At 37.9% G+C, this 24,311-nt stretch overlaps 1 long non-coding RNA gene across 3 annotated transcripts in view; it reads left to right on the forward strand.

Annotated features, from left to right (window-relative positions):
- Window positions 1-24,311, forward strand: part of LOC108447301 — a 309,215-nt gene that overhangs the window by 117,002 nt on the left and 167,902 nt on the right. For all 3 annotated transcript variants that reach the window (XR_001862789.1, XR_001862788.1, XR_001862790.1), the window contains one exon: window positions 1,105-1,186. This is a non-coding gene — a long non-coding RNA (uncharacterized LOC108447301). The remainder of the gene's footprint in view (window positions 1-1,104; window positions 1,187-24,311) is intronic.

The following is a 24,311-nucleotide window of genomic DNA, read 5'->3' on the forward strand; positions in this document are numbered from 1 at the left end:
CCCCAGGGCCTCGCGGCCGGGAAAGCGGCGCCGCGCCCGGGGCCCCTCACGGGCAGCGAGGTGCGGGCGGGGAGTGCTCGCTCCCCCCTGCCGGGGCTTCGGGAGCGCGCCCGGCAAAGGGCAAGGGCTCTCCCTTCGTGCGGGGTTCTGTTAATCCGGCTTTGTTTTGGTAGCGTGGCCTTGGTTTATTTGTGCGTTGGATCGTCATGTTGTAAGATGCTTTTAGTTTTAAGAAGCTTTTCGTCGTGTGGTACCAGTCTGACACTGGGATATTTTTAATAACAAAACCGGCTTTAAAAGCGTGGCACAAGTAGATGTCTTGTAATTTGCTTTTTAGTGCAGAGAAGTGGGGGGTTGGTTTTAATTTGATTTAGAAATTTTGCTGCCGTTTTCCCAAGATAAATGCTGAATCAGGATGGTCCCAGCAATGACAACCATAAACCTAGCATAACCAAACAAAACAAAGAGAGTTGTTTTCCCCTTAGTCAGAGCAAATGACATACACAAAGGTAACTGAGACCTGAAGAACTTCAGCATTAGTTATGTGTACATATAGGCCCTCAGAATGTGATTCCTAAGAAATAAGTGTATTGTGCTAGTTCTTACATATATGTAGTTGATATCGCACTATCTGTTGATGAAGCTGCAAACATGTTTAGCATGAAAGTGCTGCATCTTATCTTTGCACTGACACTTTTGCCTGGCTAAGTGCCTCTGGTTGCCGTGGACAAGTTCTAAAACAACAAGAAAAGAATTTTCTCAGATCTGTGCAGTAGCAATCGTCTCTAATATCCTGCTCTCCTGGATCTCCAATGAGAAGAGAGAGAACAGTTTTACACTTGATATTTAAAGCAAAAAAAACATTCTTCCCATCGTAAACGCTGAAGTACTTTTTCTCCCTTCTATACAGTTGGATTTTGAATCTGGGAAATGTGTGACACTTTGAATAATTCGTAGCATGGCTTTTTGAGGGTTGAGAAGCGAGTTGTAGGAGGCTCTTTTTAAGTATTCTTCTTTAAGTTTAAAAGCTAGTGTGGGATGTTTTTGTGAAACTTCAGGAACAATACTCTGATCTTATTTTGATCTCTGTTCTCTCCTTTTCAGCTCAAATACTGGGGAGCTGATAAGCAAAAAAATCCAGTGGAAGGTCAAAGAAGATGATTTTGGAGAAGAGGCATCACCTGCGGTAAGTGAGGAGCAATATTGGGGGAAGGATGAAGTGAGTCAGCATGACACAGATGCGTCCACTTGGAAACCACAGCAAGATCTTCCCACTGTACTGTGTGAGCCTCTTTAAAGGAAAATCCAGACAGAGTCTGTTTCTCTATAAATCTTTCCCTCCTTTCCATTACTAGTTGGGTATTGTTGGCTTTAAGCCACCTGATTTTACTATGATTTATTAGCTGCTATGCATTATATATGAGATTCAGGTTTACTGAAGAGTTACCCTTATGGTCAATGTTGCATACAAATCAGCTACTGTTAGAGAGGTTTATTGCATCCTTCTATGCAGCTAGGAGTTTTGTTAGGCAGTGTTAGAATCTGTGATTTGTAGAACAATACGTTAAAAAAATCCTCATCTGTATTTCATGTGGTGTATGTATTACACAGAGTTTATCATATAGTGCTGTTTGGATTATGATCATTCTGTAAAACCTGAGTACTTGGGAGTGGGAAGATAGGATGGGACAGGCTGACATTTCACAAAATTCCTAATTAGCACATAAAGTTACATAAATTGATGTTTTTTACTGAAGGAGAAAATGTTCTATTGTGTGGAAATATGACTTGCAGAAGTATCTGTGATTTACATCTTAATATGGCACATTTGGGAGACGCTGCTGCCTGAAGAAGTTGCTCTGTTATGAATAGCTCACTGCAGTTCTTTCTCACATGACTTGGTGGAAGCTCTGCAGAAGAGTTTGGCCTTTGGTCATACCCTTGTTGGTGATTATTCCAAGGATGACCAGTGTCTCTGTTTCAACACCAAGTATTGCTTTATGGCATCTTTGTTTTTTCATTTTCTGCATGCAGATTAGATGTGATCTAAGGATGAGGAAGTAAATCTAGAGGGGTGGGGGGGGAGAGAGAAGTATAAAAAGGTTGATTTTAAACTCACCATAAAATAATTTAAAAATATGAGCAATATTTTTCATAAATAAAATAAAAATTTTTCAATAGCTTGGGAATATAGTGCAAAGGGTTTGGGGGAAGGGCAGGAAGAAGAAGGAGCTCATGCCTTTTTTAATTAAATAGTACAGCAAGTTGCAGAGGCAGAAATTACCATAGGGATGTCAAAAGGATGCTTTTGGATAAAAAAAAGGACGCTGTCAGGATAAAAGAATACAGAGTTTCACCATGCCTGAAATTTTGCTGTTATATTCAAACCATAAGCAGTGCAATCTTTTTCAGACTGGTAAGTGTTATGAAGTGTTAGTGAAGAAAGGGATTATTGTTAGGTAAAAGCGTTATGTCGTAAACCAGAGTTAAGCAAATATTTCTAATATTTCCTTCTGATGGATACTCCCAACAAACTACAGAAATATTTAGAGACATTATATTTTTATGTAAGTTTTCCTTATACTACACTCTGTTATTTTAAATTTATTTAGTAGGAGAAAAAATTGAAAGAATTAGTGACTCAAATTAATTTTTGACCAAATTATGTTGCAAAGGTAGACACTGTTCCTAGAATGTAGCTTATAAAGAGCCATGTTATGAGAATATGAAAGACAGGAAAAAGATTCTTACTTCTCAGGATATGAATCTGGTGTCATTTCATGTGTTCCAGATACAAATAGCCTGAAAGCTTCAGGCAACATATAACTGACTCTCCTAACACTATTTACTTATGGTTATACTGTTTCGTTTTGTTTTTCCAAAAGAATGAAACAGTCTGTTGGAAGAGAAAACTTTGCGTGGGCTCTGCAGTAATGATATCCCATTAAAGATATTTAACCAAGCAGAGATTACCGTGGAAAGATTTCAGATTACTTTTTTAGATTTCTTTTGAGGTTTTTCATTTAAGGGATTTTATAAATAATACAAGCTTCTGCATTTGAAGTATATTTGACCATATAAACGCTGTCTTCAAAAGCCTGTCTTATTTTTTATATAGAGATGAAGTGGAAGATATATTTTAAAAAACCCAAACAACAAACTAGATTATTTGAGTTTGTCTAAATGCAGCGCTAATGTTGAAATACATTTTGTTCCTCTTTCATTGACACTTGGAACTGGTCCAAAGTCCTCTAGCCTTGGTGAAGCAGACACTGTTCTACAGACAAAAACCTAATTAAACTGAGTGCTACCTGTGGCAAGGACATTTAGGAATTCACAGAGTTCAAGCAAACAAAACAAAGCATTGGTTTTCAGCTTTCAGATCTGGTCTTGATAACATGCTGCACAGGTTTTTTCCTGCTGTTTTTTTGGAAGGATTTTTTTGAGAACTGTGGTCTTACAAGAAGGCAAAAATGAGGCAATCTTTAATAGCAGCAAATATTCTCATTGCGTGTCATTGTTTCTGTTTCTTTTCCGTGTGTTCTTTAAAGTAATACTCCCATACAGGAAAGTTGGTGCAGAGGAACCAGATAAATAAAAGTGAAACATTTAACAGATGACTAGAACTATGTTATTAGCTACTGAAATGATATGTCTTGATGAAATCATAGCACTGAGGCAATGTTTTGACTGACTTTTTCAGCTTCCTGTGTATGAGTGACACACCAAAAATTTCATGGCTTCTTACACTGGCATTTCAAACACTCCTTGTCAAAGTTAGTGGAAACATAGCATTCTCTTATACCCTTGCCATCTGAATATAAAAGGCAAGGCAACTCACCAGTTCATCTCCAAACTGCTTGCAGTCCTCATCCACTCATTTGTATGTTTTCCTACTTTATCGGTGCCAAAGAGTAAAAGGTGATCCCTACAGAAATACAGCGAAAAGAACATTTTGAGGACAGCTCTAACATGATAAGAAACCTCCTACCTGTGCTGGGAGGGTTGAAATAGATATCTGTGTTTCTTGAATGCATTATACAGTTATTAGTGTGTTATTGACTGAACAGGACAAAAAAGGAATGAATGGGTAAACATTGTGATATTGATATGTATCTGATTATACTCATACTGAGTATAAAATTTTCAGCTCAGAACATAATTGTGAAGTGTTCCAAGATAATCTAAAGACATGGTGCTTTTTTAAGGCAAAGATATTGGCATCTGATATGGTGATCTTGTGCCATGTTGTCATGAGAGAGGTTACTACGTAGCAACAATTCAATATCATCCTTTGGACTTTTCTGATAGACCACTTAACTATCTCAGCTTTTCCAGTGATCATCTCATTTATCTAGGATTATTGCAGTGAATTTACTGTTTGGTTTTCTTCCAGAACTGAAATGTCAAGTCCGGTGTCATGTATGCAGTAGCTTTGTGCTGTGAGAGCTCAACAGATCCACCAAAAGCTGCTAGTAGTTGATCTTTGGATAGAGCTAGAAATAAATAAATCCTCTTTAGCAGATCAATATTCATCCCATTTAATGCTTGATGCGAAACTTGTGGATTTGAAGTAGTAATGCTGATGTACAGCTAATCGTTGAAATGGGCATTAGGGCTTTTATAGCATGGCAACGTATTGTCAGACAGGAAGGAGGAAAGTGTTGAGTGCATCCTAAGGCAGGCAAAAAACTCTGTAACAATATTTAATTTAATGCACATTCATAATCCACACAATGTTCTACACTGCAACGATTTGCTAGGTTGCAGACGGAATACCGTACATCCAGTGTTTATTCCAGGAGTTTACTTAGTAAAGCAGATGATTCCCCCTTCAGTGGATCTTTCAGAGTCTAAATATAATCACCCAGTCATATTTCAAGACATAATTTTCCTCTTTAGTACTCGCCACTCAACTAGTGGCTTATCTATCTATCTATATAAGTACATGGAATGTGTGCTTTCCATGGCACAGAATATATAAGTATTGAAGTATCTAGTAATGAACTTGTGTATACATTTGTGTAGGTGTGTATTACTTGCTTATTAGGTTTCTGTCTAGAATTTGTATTGTACATATTCCGGAGAAACAGAAGGAGAATTTCCAGAGAAAGGATAAAACATCAGTAAAAAAAATTCTGGGACAGTTTAAGAGCATATTTGAAAAGGTTTTGTGGGTTGGCATCGTTTTTTTCCTTTTTTTTTTTTAAGATGTGGTTTAAGGAGTTTTTTTCTTCCCCTTTAGTCTGCCTTAGTAATTAAATACTTGAGGCCATTATCTTCTTTCTTGAAATGAATAAATAAAAGCCTTGTTAAGTGAATAATTGTACTAAACCAGATATTGGCAAACATAAAGAAATTTAAGGCTTGAATTTTCTTCTGTGCCAAAACTATGCTCTGATCTTTATTGTCATATGTGTCATTGTAAATAGCTTTCTTATATTTTGCCACAGTGAGCTCTGGCATTCAATTTCAGCTGAAAAGTTTCCAGATGCTGTGCTGGCCAGTATATACCTTGGTGGATCATTCCTTTAAGATGATGCAAGCAAAATGAGCCTCCTTGGCAGATCTCAGCCCTTTGGCAATTGTAGGAAATAGCCCGTTCCTTTTTCATCAGAGAGAAAAACTTCTGCAGCATTAAGAAGTCTCATTGTCTTTAAAGGTGAAGCAAAAAATGGCACTGTTTTGTTCTTTATACCATTTGTACCAGAGACTCTGGTATAGAACACACGTTTATGGCTATTATGTAAAATGGCATAATATGTGTGTATCACAATTCTTTGCCACTATTTATTTACTGTTTTACTAAGGAGTACTTTAATCTTAAACCTCCAAGAGACATACAGAGCAATACGTGGTGATGCAATGTGTAGTGAACTTCTACCCCTCTGAAGGCAGCTGTAGGGACAGTAGGGCTGTTATCTTCCTTTATAATAGCAAATCTATATTCCTTTTAATAAGTCTTTCCTGGGTCCGAGTTTTTGCAAAATAACTATGTGGGAGACAGTGGGGAGGATTAAATTTATCTACAGAACAATAAATCACTGGGAAGGAAAGAAATGTCTAGTTATATTTCATACCATGGGAGGGAGATGGTTTGGAGGGGCATAGGTAGTGACAGAGTGGGAACTTTCTGGGTTACTCTACGTCTTTCAGTGAAGGTTAAATAGTCTGGTTAAGCACTCTTCTAATCCTGCTTCAGTGCCCATGATGAAAAGTGGTATGGACAATAGGTGTTTCCTGTGTTTTGAGGAAGGAATGCTGATACGATTTTCTCATATTCACCAGCCTGTTTTTTTCTGCTGCGTTCTTGCATTACCTGCAGTGCTAATGCTTGTTCCTTTGTTATTAAGAATATGTAATCAAAATAAATGCCATTCTATCCATAAACACTTCTGTAAGCTTAAAAATCTTCAGAACATAGCAAGAATAATTGTTTTTCCTTCCTATCATGAAAAACAAAAAAAGGTCAGGAAAAGGTAAGTCTGCTTTTTTCCCAAAGAATAATGAAGGAAGATTTATGCTGCTGTGGGAGATGAATAGAATGTTCTGCCCCGTTTAGGAAGCAGAAGTGTGGCTTGGCACTATTAAACACAAACCAGAACAAATGCAAACACAATCAAATGAAAAAATACCCAAAACAAACAAAAAAACAAACAAACAAAAAAAAACCATCATCAACAACAACAAAACCCCCAAACAAACAAAAAACCAAAACTCCTCTATTGTTGACATGCCACATGTTGATAAAAAGGGAGCACATACAACCTGTTGTGTGTGGAAATGTAAGGTCTGGTCAATTCCCTACTGTCGTGTTCTCTTTCTGTAGTGAGAGAAGGGAGCAGGCTAATAATAGGGGTTCTGTTGAAAAAGCTAGCACTGACATCCCATGGACATTAGGGACTTCTGAGGCATTGTGGAGCTTGCTTTATTGCTATTACTGGGGGTGGGAAGTTACCCATGCTGTGACTAAGCTGGCCTGATCTGTGTGCATGGGTAGATCATAAATTCAGAGAGAGAGAGAGAGAGATCTTCTGGGCTCTCCATCATAAGAGGATGCTTCATGGGAGTGCTCACAAAGTGACAGTCATTTGATAACTTCTATGATGTGATAGATGCCTACTTACCTAAACACAGCATGTGGCCTGTAGAGGTCTGTAGAATGCTTTGAAGACTTTGTCATTTATATTTGCATATAGCAGTCTGAAGTTAAAATAGGGGACAAGATAGAAGTATAGGTTCATGCATCCTTCCTTACTCTGCTGCCCGTATGTATAGATGATCTCAATCTGTTGAAATTTGCAAACATGAAGGTCTCCACTGTGTGTAAGAGGTGGTCAGTCTGGTCCTAGATTTTGATCTGTTGGTAATTATGTTCATAGTAAATGTGGTTCTCACATCTATTAGTCACTACTACTGGGTTTAAATATTGAGAAGAATCATACTTTTAAAATAACTTACTGATAATCTTAACTGAGAGGTAAAAAATAGCTTTTTGGTTTATTTTGTGGATTTCTAAATCAACTCTTGCTGATACGGAAAAATAATCAGGTCCTTAGCCTTGCCTCAGTGAAGTTGTTTTAACTCTGATGATGTAAACACTGCAGTTTCTTCCCTATGCTGTAGAGAGATTGGGGTTTCCCACTACTGAGGGCTCAAATCTGACCCTAGAAAAGACCCTGACACCATGTGATGAAGCCAAGGAATAACTAGAATTCTGCACTGTTCATTTTTGGGGGGGGGTTTAAACATTCTTTGAAGTTCGACCTGCATAGCAAATGTTTTGGGTTTTTTGGGGGTTTTTTTTTTGTTTTTTTGGTTTTTTAATGGCTGTTTGCCAAATTTTTGGGTTTTTTCATTCTGCTTTCAGAACGCATAGGCGGGTTGAGACAGGAAGCACAGCCTGAAAGGCTCGGCCAGATCCGGAGGGATTAGTTGCAGCAAAAGGCTGCTCTGTGATCCTGAGTTACTTTCTTAGTAGTATGGCAGAAAAAGAAAACACACACATTCTTGTATGTGTCCAGATCTTCATGCAAAGCAAATCCAGCAGACAGATGGAAAATTAAATCACCCTGATAAGGCATTTAGGAACATTCTTGTCAATATAAATGCTGATGGTACTGTCCTTTTATTTCGGGCTTTAAACACCAGGTGATTTTTGTGAAACAAAGTCAAGTTTCTATTTGAGCATAGTTTCCAATGATGGCACAGCAATTACATTTTTCTACTCTGGCTTTTGGAAATGCTTTATGCTTAAAGGGGAAATTAATACTTTGTGCTTAAGGTAGAAGTTCAAAGGTAAGTTTTCACATAACTGAAGATATGTTGAAAACGGATAGAACATATTTCTCCTTTTTTCCTTTTATTTTTCTTTTGTTTCATTTTCCTTGGTGGCCAGTGAAAGAAATTTGTTGAAAGTGAAAAGACCTTAAACTTTTGTGCCTATCTACTTAAGTGAAAAAAGGAAGTCGTGATCCTTTCTTTATGTTAAAACCTGGTGGTTTTTAGTGTTTGGTACCTCCTTAAAAAGAATGTAGAGAAGTCCTTGGAGTTACCTTTAGATAATTTTCTAAATGCACTAGAGAATTAAAAAGAATCTAGGTTTATGTTCTTGCATGCAAATGTTTCCTGCCCAATTTATCTAAAATTTTAATAAAAATAGCAAAGAAAGACAAAAATTTTTAGAAGGCTGCTCTAGATGGCCAACAAAACACCTTTAAACAGAAATAATGAGAAAGCTTTGGTTATTTGGGGGAGTGGAGAACACTGCTGCTGTGCTGCTGGGTTTTTTTCCATTGCTAAAAAATAGAGCAGAATTTGTTATATTATTTCAGTGTGAGATGTGGCTTCTTTGTACTCTGCAAGTTGTGGAGGTATGAAGGGAACATCCAGAGAGGTTTCACCATTAGCACTGATTGTAAAAACTTCATTTCCTGCATCATGCCCAAATGTCATTCTTAGTACAACCTGTAAAAAAAAGACATGATTTGAAATCACCAGCTCATGTAGAATATTAGCTAACTGGATTTTTTGGTCAAGTTCTTTAACTGCCTTCAGTATAGACAAGTTATTTCATTTCTTTTGTTTTCACAGTCCAAATAAGACATCTGCTATGTAAATACTTGTATATAAATACCATATATTTGTCTCAAATAATGATCTCGTATTCAGATGTCTAATATTGAGGACAACAGACTGAGCTAGCAGAGAGGATCGGGGAAGATAATTTGCGATACACTGGAAGAATGTCGAAAGGCTCTTTCCCCTCCTCCTCCGCAAAAGGAAAGTGGTGGTTTGGTTTGGTTTGTTTTGTTTTGCTGGGGTTTTTTTCCCGCTTTTGTAGTTCTGAAAACAAAAGGAACAGCAGAGGTCGCCCCTGCATGGCGTAACTCGCAGGGCTGAAGGAGCGCGGCGGCAGCGCTGGCAGAGGATGAGGCACCCTCGCCGCCCCGGCCGGAGCCTCCCGCCAGGCGCCGGGCGGTGCTGCTGCGCCGGACACCCGCCAGCATCACCGGGGCTCGGGGCTCTTGCGGGTCGCTGCGCCATTTGTTTAGTTAGCCTTCAAAACAGATTCGGAATTTGGAATGGGCTGCCCGGGGAAGTGGTGGAGTCACTGTCCCTGGGGGTGTTTAAGACTGGATGTGGCAATTGGTGCCATGGTCTGGTTGACAACGTGGTGTTTAGTCATAGGTTGGACTCGACAATCTTAAAGGTCTTTTCCAACCTAATCGATTCTATGACTCTGCGATTTGAATATGTTGTATATTAAGTAAGCATTTATCACGGACACAGATTATCTATTTCTATATAATGTGCTAAGGAAAAATTACCCTATGTATATCAATACATAGAATCCTGTCTTTTAGATAATCCTGTCTTCTGACAGCATCATTTGCAGAGTTGTTGTGTATCTCCCACCAGCGTTATGTTGCACTGGATGCTCACCTTTGGATGCACGGGTTGCTTCACCTTTGGATGATTTTTGTAAGCGTCTGATTGAACATGACAGACAGTGCTAGTGCAAACCTGAGAGGCAGATCTGGCATGAAAATGTCCCAGAGTGTCAGTCTTTAAAGATGTGTTGTAATAGCCTTAATTTTTTAATTCTAATTCATAAAACTAGAGAGAGACTATGACACGCTTAAGTTGTAGCTGGTCAGTTATTTGTTGACAAAGCTTTTCTCTTGCAGAACGACTCATCAGTCTGTATATTCACCTGAATGTATTTATTTTGAGATGGTTTGTAATAGATATTCTGTATAGAGTTAGACACCTCAAAACAGCAAGTTTCTTACGGAGGGTCCCATATGTTTATAACAGAAGCAGAATCCAAATGTGCCAACGAATAACACTGGGCTATTTGGTCTTTACCTTTGGCCCTCCTAAAAGTTTTGAAAGGACTTGAAGTAATCTTGCTGTAGGGGAAATTGTTAAAGTATGAAAAATTTTCTAGGATGGGAAAACTACTGCTTCTTCCATGAATATGTAATGATAATGAAAGATCATATGCAACCAGCCACCATTATTGCCTCTCTTTTAATCAAAGTGAAAAACATGGGGGTCTCAAAGGCCATAAAAGAGTTAGGGTCCAGAGTATGATGAGATTCCTACACTTGTACCTGCATTTAGTACCTGTTTGGACAGAAATATAGGAGAATTTTTTTGTGTGTACAGGTGAGCTTGTTACTTATGCAGAGGACTGTGCCTGTGCAGATCAACCTCCAGGCTGTTCCCTGCAGGCAGGTGCATTCCTCCACCAAGCTCCACAATTCTTACTACATCTTTCCATTTAACAATTTTCATTGCTGTGTGAGCACGGGATTTGCCAGGATCAGAGGTTACTTGCACGCTGCCTTTACTGCTATTTCACTGTGGCCTGAGTGAGCCAGTCTTGAAATCTGTCTTTTATTTCTCTTTTGTGTTATTGTTGGTGGGAGATTTATTTCTATCCTGTTCCTGCTGTCATTATTTTATATAGGCTCTTGTTAGTCTTTTGTGTTTTTCACTTTCAGCCTCAGGTTAATTTAAGTCCCGTGGCTCTAAATCCTCCTTGCTTCAAATATAAGAGTGTTCACTTCTATGTCTGTCCTAAAACTGTAATTACATCAGAAAAATTGTGTAATAATGTAACAGCATCAGTTGGAGATAGATCTGTTCAATGTCCTTATTTTCCTTTTAACTTTACTGGCTTAATTTGGTGCTGTTCTAATCCCTTCTACCTCTTTTCCTTCTGATGGATTTAGTTGTAGAAATTCATTGTAAGAGTCCAAAACTGTCTGCTCATCTATACTTTTCCATCAGTCATTTGTCTGGTTTTGCTTTGAAATTTGCCTGACTGTTGATTGATTTAAGGCATCTCATTTCATTAATCTTTGTATGTCATAATTTGTACTTTTTATTGGGTAATACAAATTATCTAAGGAATGCTGATTCCCAAACTGAGCCGATGGTCCATTCTTGAGTCTTTTTTAATGCAAGGACCTGTTCCTTCAGCAGGTCTGGAAATTAAACCTGTGTGAACTTGTTGCTGTGCTGTATCAGCACCCGGCAGGTCACAGCAGCATCACTCTCAGCTCTATGGTGTAATGAAGCAGTCTCTGTCTATCCCTACACCACACAGCTATGTGTCCTATAGAGAGCTAAAGAAACAGGTTTCTGTATTTTGTATAACAGTACCTGATCCAATTCTAGCTCAGCCCTCAGATGTGCTACAGCCATGCTACACAAATCTAATGTACCTTTTCTCCTTCATTGAAAGCATCATCAGCTGGGAGCAAACCCACACAAAGATCTTGTGTTGGTTTTGCACATTTGTAAGATGATAGGGATTTGTGCATGTGCTTAGCTTTTGGGATATGAGTAGTTCCACTGAAGCCAGTGGACCTCTTCATGTGTTTGACTTTAAGCAAGTTTGAAAGATCAGATCCCTGAGGGCCAATTCTGTTCCTGATGAACAAGCAGAAACAAAATACAGCCTTCATGTCAGAGCTGCAGGACTATTTAAATGCATATTGTTTTCACTAAAGTTGGTAGGCTTTATAGCTTGGAGTGGTTTTTTTAAAAGTACCTTTTATGCAGACCAGATTTATGAGTAGGCTTAAATATTAAGTCAATTTACATAAAAGTTGCAGACTTATTGGTGGAAACATTAAATAGAGTTACAAGTCCTGAAACTTCTCAGCTATCTGATTTAATTTCTGAAGCTTTGTTAATCAACTCACTTTTGTCTTTGGAAGCACTGAGGAGACCAAAAAAAAAAAAAAAAGGCTTGTGAATTAATATTTTGCATTTTCATATCTCATAAAAGAGAAGTTAACCAAATTGGTTTCCAGGTATGAATTTCCTTACACTTAATTCCTTTTTGTTTGGTAAATTTCTACTATACTTTAGATGTATGGGCTTTAAAGTCCTGAATGCTCTTTATTTCCTGATGTCATTTTTTTTTGTAATAGCCACTTCACTTTCTGTGTGAATGTGGCAGCTGTCAGTAATTCATTCATTCTATGAACTTTCTGGTAAAATGCTTCTGGTTTATCACAAAATGTGTATATGAAGATCTGCAAATAAATGCATCTGTTCAAAAGAATCTGAATGGACGCTGTAGTGAGGTGGGGGTCATCCCTTCTCCCAAGTAAAAAGCAGTAGGACAAGAGGAAATGGCCTCCAGTTGTGCCATTAGTTGTGAACATTTAGATTGGATAGTAGGAAAAATTTCTTCACAGAAAAGGTTGTCAAGCATTGGAGCAGGCTGCCCAGGGAAGTGGTAGCATGGCCATCCCTGAAAATTTTCAAAAGACACGTAGATGTGGTGCTTGGAAACGTGGCTTAGTGGTGGACTTGGCAGTTCTGGGTTAATTATTTAACTCACTGATCCTAGAGGTCTTTTCCAACCTTAATTATTTATGATTCCGTGAAAAGGTTATTTATAAAACTCGTCTATTTCAACAACAGTGGCATAGCTTTTCTTAAGGCACAAAGTTCAAAACAGAAATGATGCAAATTCGCACTAGAAGCATATGAACTTGATACTTCATCTTAATGAGTGAGATTTATTTTCTTTTTAGACTTCCTATAAAGTCAAAGTGCACATAAGCCATAGTGTTTTGGTGCTATTCCTTTGCTGTTTGAATGACAGATTGGTGCAACTCAATGCACAACGTACCATGTAACATCTCCAGTGTTAAAATTAGCATTTTTCTAATCACCTGCCATACAGAGAATGCATTTATGATGACTTGATAAATGCACCTCATCATGTTATATAACCTTCATTTCCTTAACTGTAAGCTTTACAATTTGCACATCAGTCTCATCTGAACAAGTGTATAAAATGCCAGTGTCCTAGCTCAAGGGTAACACGGAAATGAGATGTTCCAGCTACTGACCTGTTGGATGTATGTGTCTCATTTCATGTCTTGCCTTGCTAGCTTTGTATTAATATGTCTATAAATTATGTATAAAGTAAAAGTATTCATAGTTATCCCTCGAGAATAACAAAACAATTACTTTTATTGATATTTCTGACATATATGCACTGGGCATGTGGAAAGTTCTGTTTCGTGTTGCAACATTGGAAGGTTTTTCAAACATTGTAGCCAGCAAAAATGTGACTTGAAGTGTTTTCCTCTATAAAGAATGAATATGTGGAGATCCATGTTTCTCTCAAAGCATATTCCAGAGTCAAAATAACATGTTCATGAGTAAACCAGAATTTTATTTTTCTAGCTATTGGTCTCAGGGGTTCAGTCACTTTTCTGTTCTGTAATACAACTAATAACAATGATTCACAAAGGTAAACTGTCTTTGCTTGAATCCATGCAAACTTTATTTTATTCTGCATCCACCCTATAAGAGTCCATTTCTCTGCCACAATGAACGACAGATGAGGTATAAAATATTAGAAATAAAAGCATGATTGGCTCAATACACACCAGCTTTATAGTTTTCAGGAAATATTAAGTGATACATCAGAACTACTCCTGGAGCAAGAGTTCTGATCATAGTGTGGTACAAGAAGTCCATAAGGTTGTTCTAACTCATATTTACTCATCTTTTCTCCATTTCCATCCCAATTCCAGAAACAACAAAATTGCAACCAACCCAAGCCTATTTTGTTGTGTGCAGTTTTGGTCACCACGATATAAGATATTAAACTATTAGAGAACATCCAAAGGAGGTCAGTGAGGATGATGAAGGGCCTTGAGGGGAAGCCGTATGTGGCTGAGGTCACTTGGTCTGTTCAGCCTGGAGGAGACTGAGGGGAGACCTCATTGCAGTCTACAACCTCCCTTGTTGAGGGGAAGAGGAGGGGCAGGCATTGATCTCCTCTCTGTGGTGAGCAGTGACAGGACCCGAGGGAATGGCCTGAAGTTGTGACAGGGGAGGTTTATGTTGGATATTAGAAAAAAGTTTTCCCCCGGAGGGTGGCCAGGCACTGGAACAGCTCCCCAGGGAAGCGGTCACAGCACCAAGGCTGAGACACTTTAAGAAGCGTTTGGACAATGCCCTCAGGCACATGGTGTGACTCTTGGGGTGTCCTGTGCAGGGCCAGGAGTTGGACTCAATGATTCTTGTGGGTCCCTTCCAACTCAGCATATTCTGTGGTTCTGTACTGAACACATCCTTTGGAAGGCAAGGCAAAATGTAGCCATTTGAGCTGGTTTCATGGGACTTAAAACCAGCACAATTCTGAAAAGATGTTTTTGTCCTAGCCGAGTGTGTAAAAATGTTTTTGTACTCCCAAATAAAAGTTCCAAAGTGCTGCCTTTTAGTTTGGGTACATTTCATATGCTATACTGCCTTTTCCTACAAACAAAAATCCCATTTAATTTTTTTTTCCACTGGTTTAGCTTTACTATGGAAAACATTCCCTTTAATAAAAATACTGATTATAATTTATTGAGCTGACCGAAATTGTTTTATCAAGCTAAAGTACCCCTAAAAAATAAGAAATAGTGTTTAATAATTTAAGCTGAAGCCTTTGCATAACTACACTTGTGGCTGAAAGTCCAATGTGAAGTATTGAGTGAAAGTTTGGATTTCTACATCTTATCTGCTACATCAGGAAACATAATGATCTGAATCTTAGGTGTGAAAATATGAAGCTTCAGAAAAACCAAAAAGAAAACCCTACAAAACATTGGAGGAAGGGTTAGATGTCTATTTTGCATTATAGCTATTTCTATTTGTTTGAGGTTTTTCACTAGGAGAAAATGCTATTCATATATACTTTGTACCACTGTAAAATACATACCATGGTTTGCAAGTGCTTATATTTTTCCTCCTGGATCTAAGAACTGATGAGAACTTTTTCCAGGCTTTCTTGGCAAATGGTTACTTAGGCCCCAGTGTCATGGAGTACATTGACAGCCAGAGAGCTGAGGCCAGTAAGCTGTGAAATTCTCAGAGCCCTTCTGTTTCATTTTGATTGCAGAAGATCTGTCCTCATGCCTGCTGCAGTGCAATCAGTGTACATGTTGTTTCTCACCATTTCTTGTGTAAACATAAACTACTTAGTTCATTCAAAGATGCTCTGTAGAGCCATGTAAACCACTATTCTGTATCTAGACACAGGAACAAAATTCCTGGTTTATTCCAAGTTTCAAGATCTTTCAACTCTTATTCTAACTCATTTGCCATTTGACTTGTCATTTTCTAGGATGAGATCAGCTAGGTGACTTAGCAAGTTGCTATAAATTGCTTAGATTCTAATGTTATTTTTATTCCTTTGCATAATCTCTTGAAAATTAGTGGGGGGGAAAAAAGAAAACACCAGGTCATAAATCTCATTTGTGCCTTTCTTACCAGATGCTCTAATGGAAGCCACATTTCTTCAGATACTGATATTAAAATGGGATGTACTAGAAACCAAATAGATAATACTTTCTCCTTTTGAATTTCACTACTGTTCTAGCTTATTCACACTTCATTTGTCTCTGTATTTTTATTCCATATTTCCCTTTCCCTCTCTGAATCACAAATGGTCTACCATCAACAGTAGTGCTTCTGTAAATCACTACAAATCAGCAGATCTATTCCTGGCACAGGTGGTGTCAAAGCATTCTTCCTAATAGGCTGAATTTTAGTTTAATTCCATCATCATATATTTCCAAATGATTTACTGTCTGGGTTGAATGTGCATGAAGTTTTATTTTTCAGAGCCTGATTAGCAAGAGAGGAACTACAGGTCTGTCAGTTTCACCTCGGTTTTGGGGAAGGAACAGATCATCTTGAGTGCCATCATATGGCACATGCAAGACCACCGGGGGATCAGGCCCAGGCAGCATGGATTCATGAATGGTCCTGCTTGGCCAACCTGATCTGCTTCTGTGGCAATGTATTAGTTGGTGGATGAGAAAAAAAGAGTGTGAATGTGTGCACCTAGACTGTAGTAAAGACTTTGACACTGCTTCCCACAGCATTTTCCTGAAGAAACTGGCTGTTCGTGGCTTGCACGCCTGCACTCTTCACTGGGTAAATAACTGGCTGGATGGGCAGGCCCAGAGAGTGTTTAATGGAGCTACATCCAGCTGTTGGCTGGTCACTAGTGGGGTTCCCCAGGGTTCAGTGTTGGGGCCGGTTGGGTTTAATATCTTTATCGATCCTCTGGATGAGGGGATCAAGTGCAGCCTTACTGAGTTCACGGATGGCACTAAGTTGGTTGGGAGTGTTGATCTGCTGGAGGGTAGGAACAGTCAGCAGAGGGATCTGGACAGGCTGGATCCATGGAGCACAGCCAGTTGTATGAGGTTCAATAAGACAAGGTACCTTAGGTTTGCTTAGGTGCTTTTGGAGGGCTGGCTGCTGTGGTAGTACTCAGTAACAGCCCAGTCCTCCCACATGGGCCAGCTTTTTGGACAGAATAGCAAGGTGTCTATTAGTCAGAATCTACAATGCTTTGCCTTTCTGTGAAGGTATGCTTTACAAATTAAATACGCTCTCTGAGATGAGCTCATTCGGTTTTAGGAATGTGCTACTTCTTTGAGGGTGGGTTTGTTTCTATTAAAATTTGATTATGGCCCTAATCTCTCGCTGTCAGATGACATGCTCTCACTCAAATCCTTTAAGGTTTTATTTTACAAGCTACATCTGCAGACTTGCAGTTATCCTCTTTTATAAAAGTAAAATATGAGTTTAGAGAAAAGGAAAATGTCCTTTTTTTGTCTTTCTAAGAAGCTATTAAAAAGTCTAGAACAGAAAGTGAACTTCAACCAATAGAGTGAAGTGCCTGCCTTGCTTTGGGTTTCACATCAGTACTGCTAATGACAGCAAACTGATTGATCTTTCCAAGCATGCACACTTGGAAAAATGAAATATGTCTCATTTTGGTTTAATCCACTAGAAAGAGTCAGTCATGCAAGAACAATTTCTGTCCAGATCAGTAGACAGAACAGACCTGTGGACAAGCTTTTTTAATTCTTTAATTATTTTTTGTCTTATTTAAATCATTATATTTAATGGAATTACCACCTCATTTGTATTCCCAGAAAGAGTGATGTTTGTTGCTGCCCTCAATCTCTGTGAAGAAAAATAATCCTGTTTTAAATCAAGCACTTGTTTATATGATCTAATAGAAAACACCAGGCTCTATATCAAATTCAAATGGAAAACAGATGTATTAAATTGACAGTAAGAATAAATTTGTCACAGCTATAAATGCTTATTGAGATATATGTTTATATACATATGTGTGTGTACATATATAATTCCCTCTTTTTTGAGGCTTGGTGGAGAGGACAGGAAAAGAACATTCCTTTAGAGAACATCACCAAAGGGATGCACTGTAATTGCTTCAGGTTTAAAATTATCTGTTAAGAGAGTAAGGGAACAGAAACTAGGCATATATGGAGTTTAAATTTAAGGGTTTGAAGATTTAATTTCAGGGTTGGAGATTTTTAATTTTTTTAAGCAGCCCAAAATGTGTTTTGCAAAATTTTCAAACTACAAAGAATGTGGTAAGCATTTTCCCCAAGTGCCTGGGGAAAAATATTGCATTGAAATGATACAAGTCATTCTGTTTTGGGAAAGAAGCACCTCTACAAGGCTTCATAGCTAGCTGTCAGCTAGCCATTTTTTTAGTTTAGATGATGACCCAAAACTTGCAATGGATGGACTTTTAAGTCTTCATTTCCACAGCCACCTTTCCTTCATGAACACACTCCTATAAACAGGTCTCAAATGCTTTACACACATTTAAAAGTAACTGTCAAATTAATCCAGTCCTGAAGCAGAGATATGTCCTTTCCTGTCCTGTGTCAGGTTCCAGCTCAGTCTTTTAGTATCAGTGGGTTTCTTTTTTTCTACCTGTGCAATGAAATTTGATCACCTTTAAAAAAACTGGGGCATGCTATACCTTTCTTCCACTCCTCCGAAAATTTAGATAGGTTCTCTTTGATTTGCCACGCCTAGAATTTTTTCTGTTCCCTTCAGAGCACATCTGACATTATGCAGCAGGTTGACTAAAGGTTCTAAAACCTGTTTTGTCCAACACGGTATACAACTTAGGTGACAGAGGATGTGTGAATGGTGCCCCTAGTGTCTAAGCCCTCACAACACAAGGCAGTAGGAATCCTGGTACGGGTGAAGCTTCCTGATGTGGGACTTTTCCCTAGGGGAGCTACCCAGCAGCATCTGAGCCTTAGAGGTGCTTCTGCACCCATCTTTACTGAGCCATAAATCCAGGTAGTTCTACTGCAGTGCCAATAAAGATTCAGCTATCGATTTTCACCCACTGCCACCCATATGGATTTATAGAGCAACATCTCTTGGTCATGGGTGCTCATCTATGTATCATCAAAACTGCATTTCCCTGATGCTGATTTTTCATCATCTAGTCTTTTTCTGGGTCATTATTAGCTGCAATACAGGCTCTTGTGTTAAGAAACCTAGAATTATGTTCTAAATTTCATGTCCTTTTTAATGTTTAAAATTTTGGGAGGTAGGGGATCATGCACAGTGTAAGTGAGCATTGATGTAAGTATCAGTAGTGATTTACAAAATGCATATTGGAGAATATGGTTCACTCTAAGATTATTGATTATATAGCTGGATGATGTTAATACTTTAGTGGTATATGAAGAGAGATTCTGTACTGGCAGTTATGTAATTGGTTCTAAAACCCCTGAATTTCTAGCTTTTTAGGGGATAATTACCTATTTAGAAATGCATCTGCGTGTCCAGTGTTTATCATGGATCTGTTCACACTGGAATAATCAAGAAGAGTTAGGGAAATTTTAGAATACTGTCTTCTTAACTACATATGGAGCACAATTTCTTTTTCCTGAGGATGGCTTAGTGAAAAAGTAGTGACACACTATCGTGAATTGGAAAAGAACAGAGACACCCCTGTACAAACAGACCTGTCAGCAGCTTCCTGGTTTGTCCAGGGTCTTTTCCCCCCTGTTCCTTGATGGAGTTTAGCTCAGATACTAAGTGGGCGCTTTGAAGAAACCTTGAACATTCTGGTTGCATGTTCAGTACTTATTAGTTATGAAATCTGAATCATTAGTCCTAAATCCAAATGCTGCATACTGCTTTTGTAATGTATCTTTCATAAGGAAATGAAGGCATGTAAAGTGGTGTGCCCAAGGATGCAGACAGGGTCATGAAGGAAGTGCAGGAGACTGATTCCTGACCCCTCATGTTAAAACACAAGTAGCAGACAATGAATTACAAACACATGAGCCACTGCACAATATCCTTTTAGATTGATATTTAAAATAATAATGCAAAAGAAAAATTCCAGACATCTTTCCTGTCTGCCGATTATACTCCCTCACTTCCTCTAAATCCTAGCACTCTCTTCTTGTTGATTTTATTTCAGTATATTCTACCTATTTCTCTAACCTGATCTTCATGATTAGCTTTATTTCATCTCCACTAGCTTCAGTGTACTACATCCTTTTACAGCAATCTCACTGCTTTCCTTCATAATCGCAGTTATCCTGGGATGTCAGTGACCCTTTGGCACATTTAAAAATTTGACATTTGAGGAATAGGTAAATAAGGGGTGGGGAGGAGGGGAGGTGAGACAATCACAGTACCAGCCTGTCAGAGCTCAAGAAATGTTTGGACAGTGCTCTCAAGTATGTGGTGTGATTCTTGGGTTTGTTCTGTGTTGGGCCAGGAACTGAACTTTGATGATCCTTGTAGGTCCCTTCCAACTCAGGATATTCTATGATTCTATTATTCTAATACTGGGAACTTGAATATCTTATAACAGTTCTTGTTATATAACATTATAAACCAGCTAATAGATTACTGACACCTTGGAATTTGTTTCCCTGCCTCCTTGATCTACACCATTCTGTTATCTTTAATTGAGATTAACCCTCTATATTTTTTCCAGGTTTAGGCTCCTAGTGCATTTAATAGTAATTAATAAATAACATTAGTCACTCATAGCTAATGCTAATTAAGCACAGTAATGATGTCATGACTACATGCAGATAGATCAGGAACACAGAGTTTGTGAACTTCTCTTGGTTTTTACCCTGGCTCTTATCCACAGTTGGAAGCAGGCAGAAGAAGACACTCTCAACACAAATCCAGATGTGCACAAACAGAACATCTGTTTCAAGTATGCATAACATGCAGGCCCTTATTTAAGGACAGTTGACCACTCAAGGTTTCTGTCTATGACTTATGTTTTATTAGTTCTCCTTCTATAGATTTTGCAGGTAGAAAGCCTCATCTAAGAAAAGAGTTTTTATATAGAGGGGAAAGCATTCACAGAAGACAAAATACATGAGAAATTTGTGCAAGTGAGGGAGGTCTTTCCATAGCTGAACCAATAAAAACCAGCGTGACTTAGAGTTGGAGCTTCTTTTTAAGAGGAGTGTCTCACATGCTGTGTTAGTCCTAGCCTGTGTTGAACTTGAGCCTAAAGACACCTTTTTGAAAAATGTCGTGGAATAAAAGGGAAATTGTGTCTGTCAGAAGTTCAGTAGAACTAACCAGAAGTTATTATCTCTATAGACAAAATTATTATTTAAAAGCAGTAGCATTAAACAAACTGGATGGAAGTTGATAACCAAGATCAATAATAATTTTCTGAAGATATATCTGGAAACCATTGATCCCATTACACTATTGTTGCAAAAATCACTCCATGATTTTTAATAATGGCATCAGCTTGTGTAAAGTTCAGCTGACTCGTTCATGTTCTACTCCTACACTGTCATAAAGCCACTGCCCTTGCCCTCATATCAACAATTCTGTTATCAGAGCATACCTTTCTCTTAACAGTGCCAGTTGCACTATTTGCTGTAGCTGTTATTTTAATTTTTATTACTCCTTTATCTGTTACGCTGGAAAACAGAGGCATATTGCTACTCGGGAGGAGCTTCTGTATGAGTTGTGTTGATACAATGGTGCACACATAAGAGGTGTAGAGGAGTTGATAGTTATCCTCTTTGGCTATGCCATAATATTAAAACAAAACAAAAAAAAACACCCACCAAATAATAAGTCTAGCTTTGAAAAGCTGCTAAAGCAGTGGATTTAGTTATAATATATAGTGTTTAAATTTCCAGAAAACCATAAATGTTCCCAATATGTTCAGAATTTTTTCCCCCTGATAGCATGTTATAGAGAAACTTTCAAAGTAATCTCTCTGGAAAGCAAACAGGTATGGCTAATTATTGGGCCAGGTCATGAATTCGATGATATATGGATACAGAACTTTGAAACATTGACAGGATGTTATAGCTTAATTTCTGTTTGCACCATTAATTCAAAACACGGGAAAACTCTGTGTGAAAGAAAATAAAGATGGCAATTCTAAATTACTGTGTGTATAGAATTTGTAGCTATGTAGTTGTATTTTAGCTATTGTCTGTATCTCTTAGGTATATTTTATATTTGGTTTTCAACAAGGTGAAAATTATAGAATACATTTGCTTAAACTGAGGTTTGTACTTAATAATTTTGAGTTGTGCCTATACCATTTTCCTCATCAATATTCAGTGAAATATAGTATTCATACAATTAGTATGCTGCAGAGTACAAGAGAATGTGCCTTTTAAAGATCAGAGGTGATTCATGTTCTGCTTCTCAAAGACAAATTGAACGAGAGACAAAGATTAATCCTAGTGTTTCCATTGTTAAACCTCAGTTTTCAAATTATGCTACTTTAGCAATAGAGTACTCAGCACTGTGTATTTCATATCCAAAAATTGCATTAACTCATGTTTTAGCAAATAAACAATAGTTTAAAATAAAATCCTCTAGGATCTTTTGTTGTTTTGAAATCTGAAGGGCTCAATAATCCTTTAAACCTGTAAACACTAACAAAGAGACCATTGTCGCTAAATCAAATTCATCTTTGTGGAAACAGCATGCTGCAGAGTTCCTCACTGGTAAGAGATGCTGTTTAGTGAACCAGCCTTACCTCTGGTATAGCTGCAATGCCCTAGCACTCCAATCAGTCACCAATTTAGCTAATACCTTGAAAATTAATAAATATTCATGAAACAGTGAGTTGAATGCTTCCCAGCTCCTTGATCGAATAGTTTTTCTTTGTCATTTCTGTAGACTGTTGCTTCATTTAACGTTTAAGGTTATGTTAGGTCAATTCTTAATACAATTGCGTATTTGGCAAGAGTAGATGAGGATTAATTAGTAATGTTTGCAGAAGAGTTTGAAAATATGAAGTGCTGTAGGGACATAAATGAATGTCTTTTCTCTGGTCTAGGAATAGGTGGTGCCTGCAGAATGCTATTCTCATGCTTGAGAAGCATTAGCTTTCCATGGATCTTACCATAAGTAAATTCTGAGTTTTAAAGTTCAGTGTTTATGCTTTTAATCAGTGATTCATAACTCTTCTGAGGCTATTTTTAAGCAGCCTCCAAAAATATTCAGAGAAGTAGTTGGTTTACAGCAAGCTACACATGTGAAATTCATAAAAGGGCTCAAACAGCCAGTGGAAATATGGTAAGGAGTCCTGAAATAAAGATCTGTGAATCCACTGGATATATTTATAACAGGGAGTTTGGCATTTGTCAGAGGACATACAGGTCTTCAGAAGTATCAGATTATTTATGAAGCAGATATAATGCAATTTATGAGTTTTCTCACACTGACTTGCAAATGTTGCATCTTCCCTGAAGAGGAGGCTTCCTGCTGTTCCTTCCTCCATACAAGGCTTGTTGTGAGCTATAACCAGCTGAGGTTCTGGTAAGGTAGGGCTGGGTGTCAGAGTTGGTATCCAAGGGAGCTAAGCTATAGGAAAGTCTTCAAAACATCATCTCTAGTACTTTGAGCGAACTGGACTTGCACTGCAGTTTCAAGGTGAAAGGTTGTTGTGCCCAACTCTCTCTCTCGGAAACATTTCATCCCCCACACTTTTACCTCTTCCAAATTTAGAATATACGTTGATATTTTCAGCAGTACTTCTCTGTACCAGATAATAAGTTTTCACATCTAAAAGTACCTAAAAAAAGCAAATGATGGATTGCACAGTGGACATTTTCCCATCTTCCTTCACACTAGCTTCAATAATTCTGGCTTGTAATTCTTGGAGATGAGAGATGAGACTTCAATTGATGACAGCAACAGACAAAAATTTAGAGGCAGAGCAATTCCTTCAAACAGATGTTTCCCAGACCAACTGATAGCACTTAAACTTTCAAGTGATACCTCTTCTTGAAATCTCTCTAAGTACAAGAAAAAAAGATACAATGTCATACAGTGTCAGGTGCAAAGTAAAAATTGATTCATCTTTAGTGTTTGATTATTTATCATTTACTGCCTGTGTTTAAACAAATATTATTTTTTCCAACACCTCTGTTTTGACAAAAGGTGTGGATGTCTCATATGTCTTCTCTGTTTTCATTTTTGTTTACTAACCCAACCATTTGCTTGCAATTTTGGATTTTCCTTCCTAACATCTTTTGACATCTATTTTCTGCTTTCTTTAGAAGTAAATACACCCTATTTTTGGGTTAGGACACCATTAAAATTTGCAACTCAGGTTATATTAAGTCCTTTTTTTAAGATTTTTTTTAAAAGACACGAAAGAGCTGTAGGGCGAGAGATGTGTAGGGCACTTCACCCTCCTGCTATTTCACAGTTTAAAAAAAAAGTGGAAAAAGATAAAGTGGAAAAGCAAAACTTTAAATCACTTATGGATTTCTCAGAACAAAGAACTCTGATCCTACCTATATATCCAATATTTTGTTGCTGTATGCAACGAATATCCTGTAAGTGGTAAAAGAGCTAATTTGATGTTTCTTTCCTTTTCTCATTTCATTCTAAAGAAATCTGCAGTAATTTCTAGTACTTTTTTGTACTCAATTTTTATACTCTTTGAC

The sequence above is a fragment of the Corvus brachyrhynchos genome, unplaced genomic scaffold (assembly GCF_000691975.1).
Source record: "Corvus brachyrhynchos isolate BGI_N302 unplaced genomic scaffold, ASM69197v1 scaffold175, whole genome shotgun sequence".
Classification (NCBI taxonomy): domain Eukaryota; kingdom Metazoa; phylum Chordata; class Aves; order Passeriformes; family Corvidae; genus Corvus; species Corvus brachyrhynchos.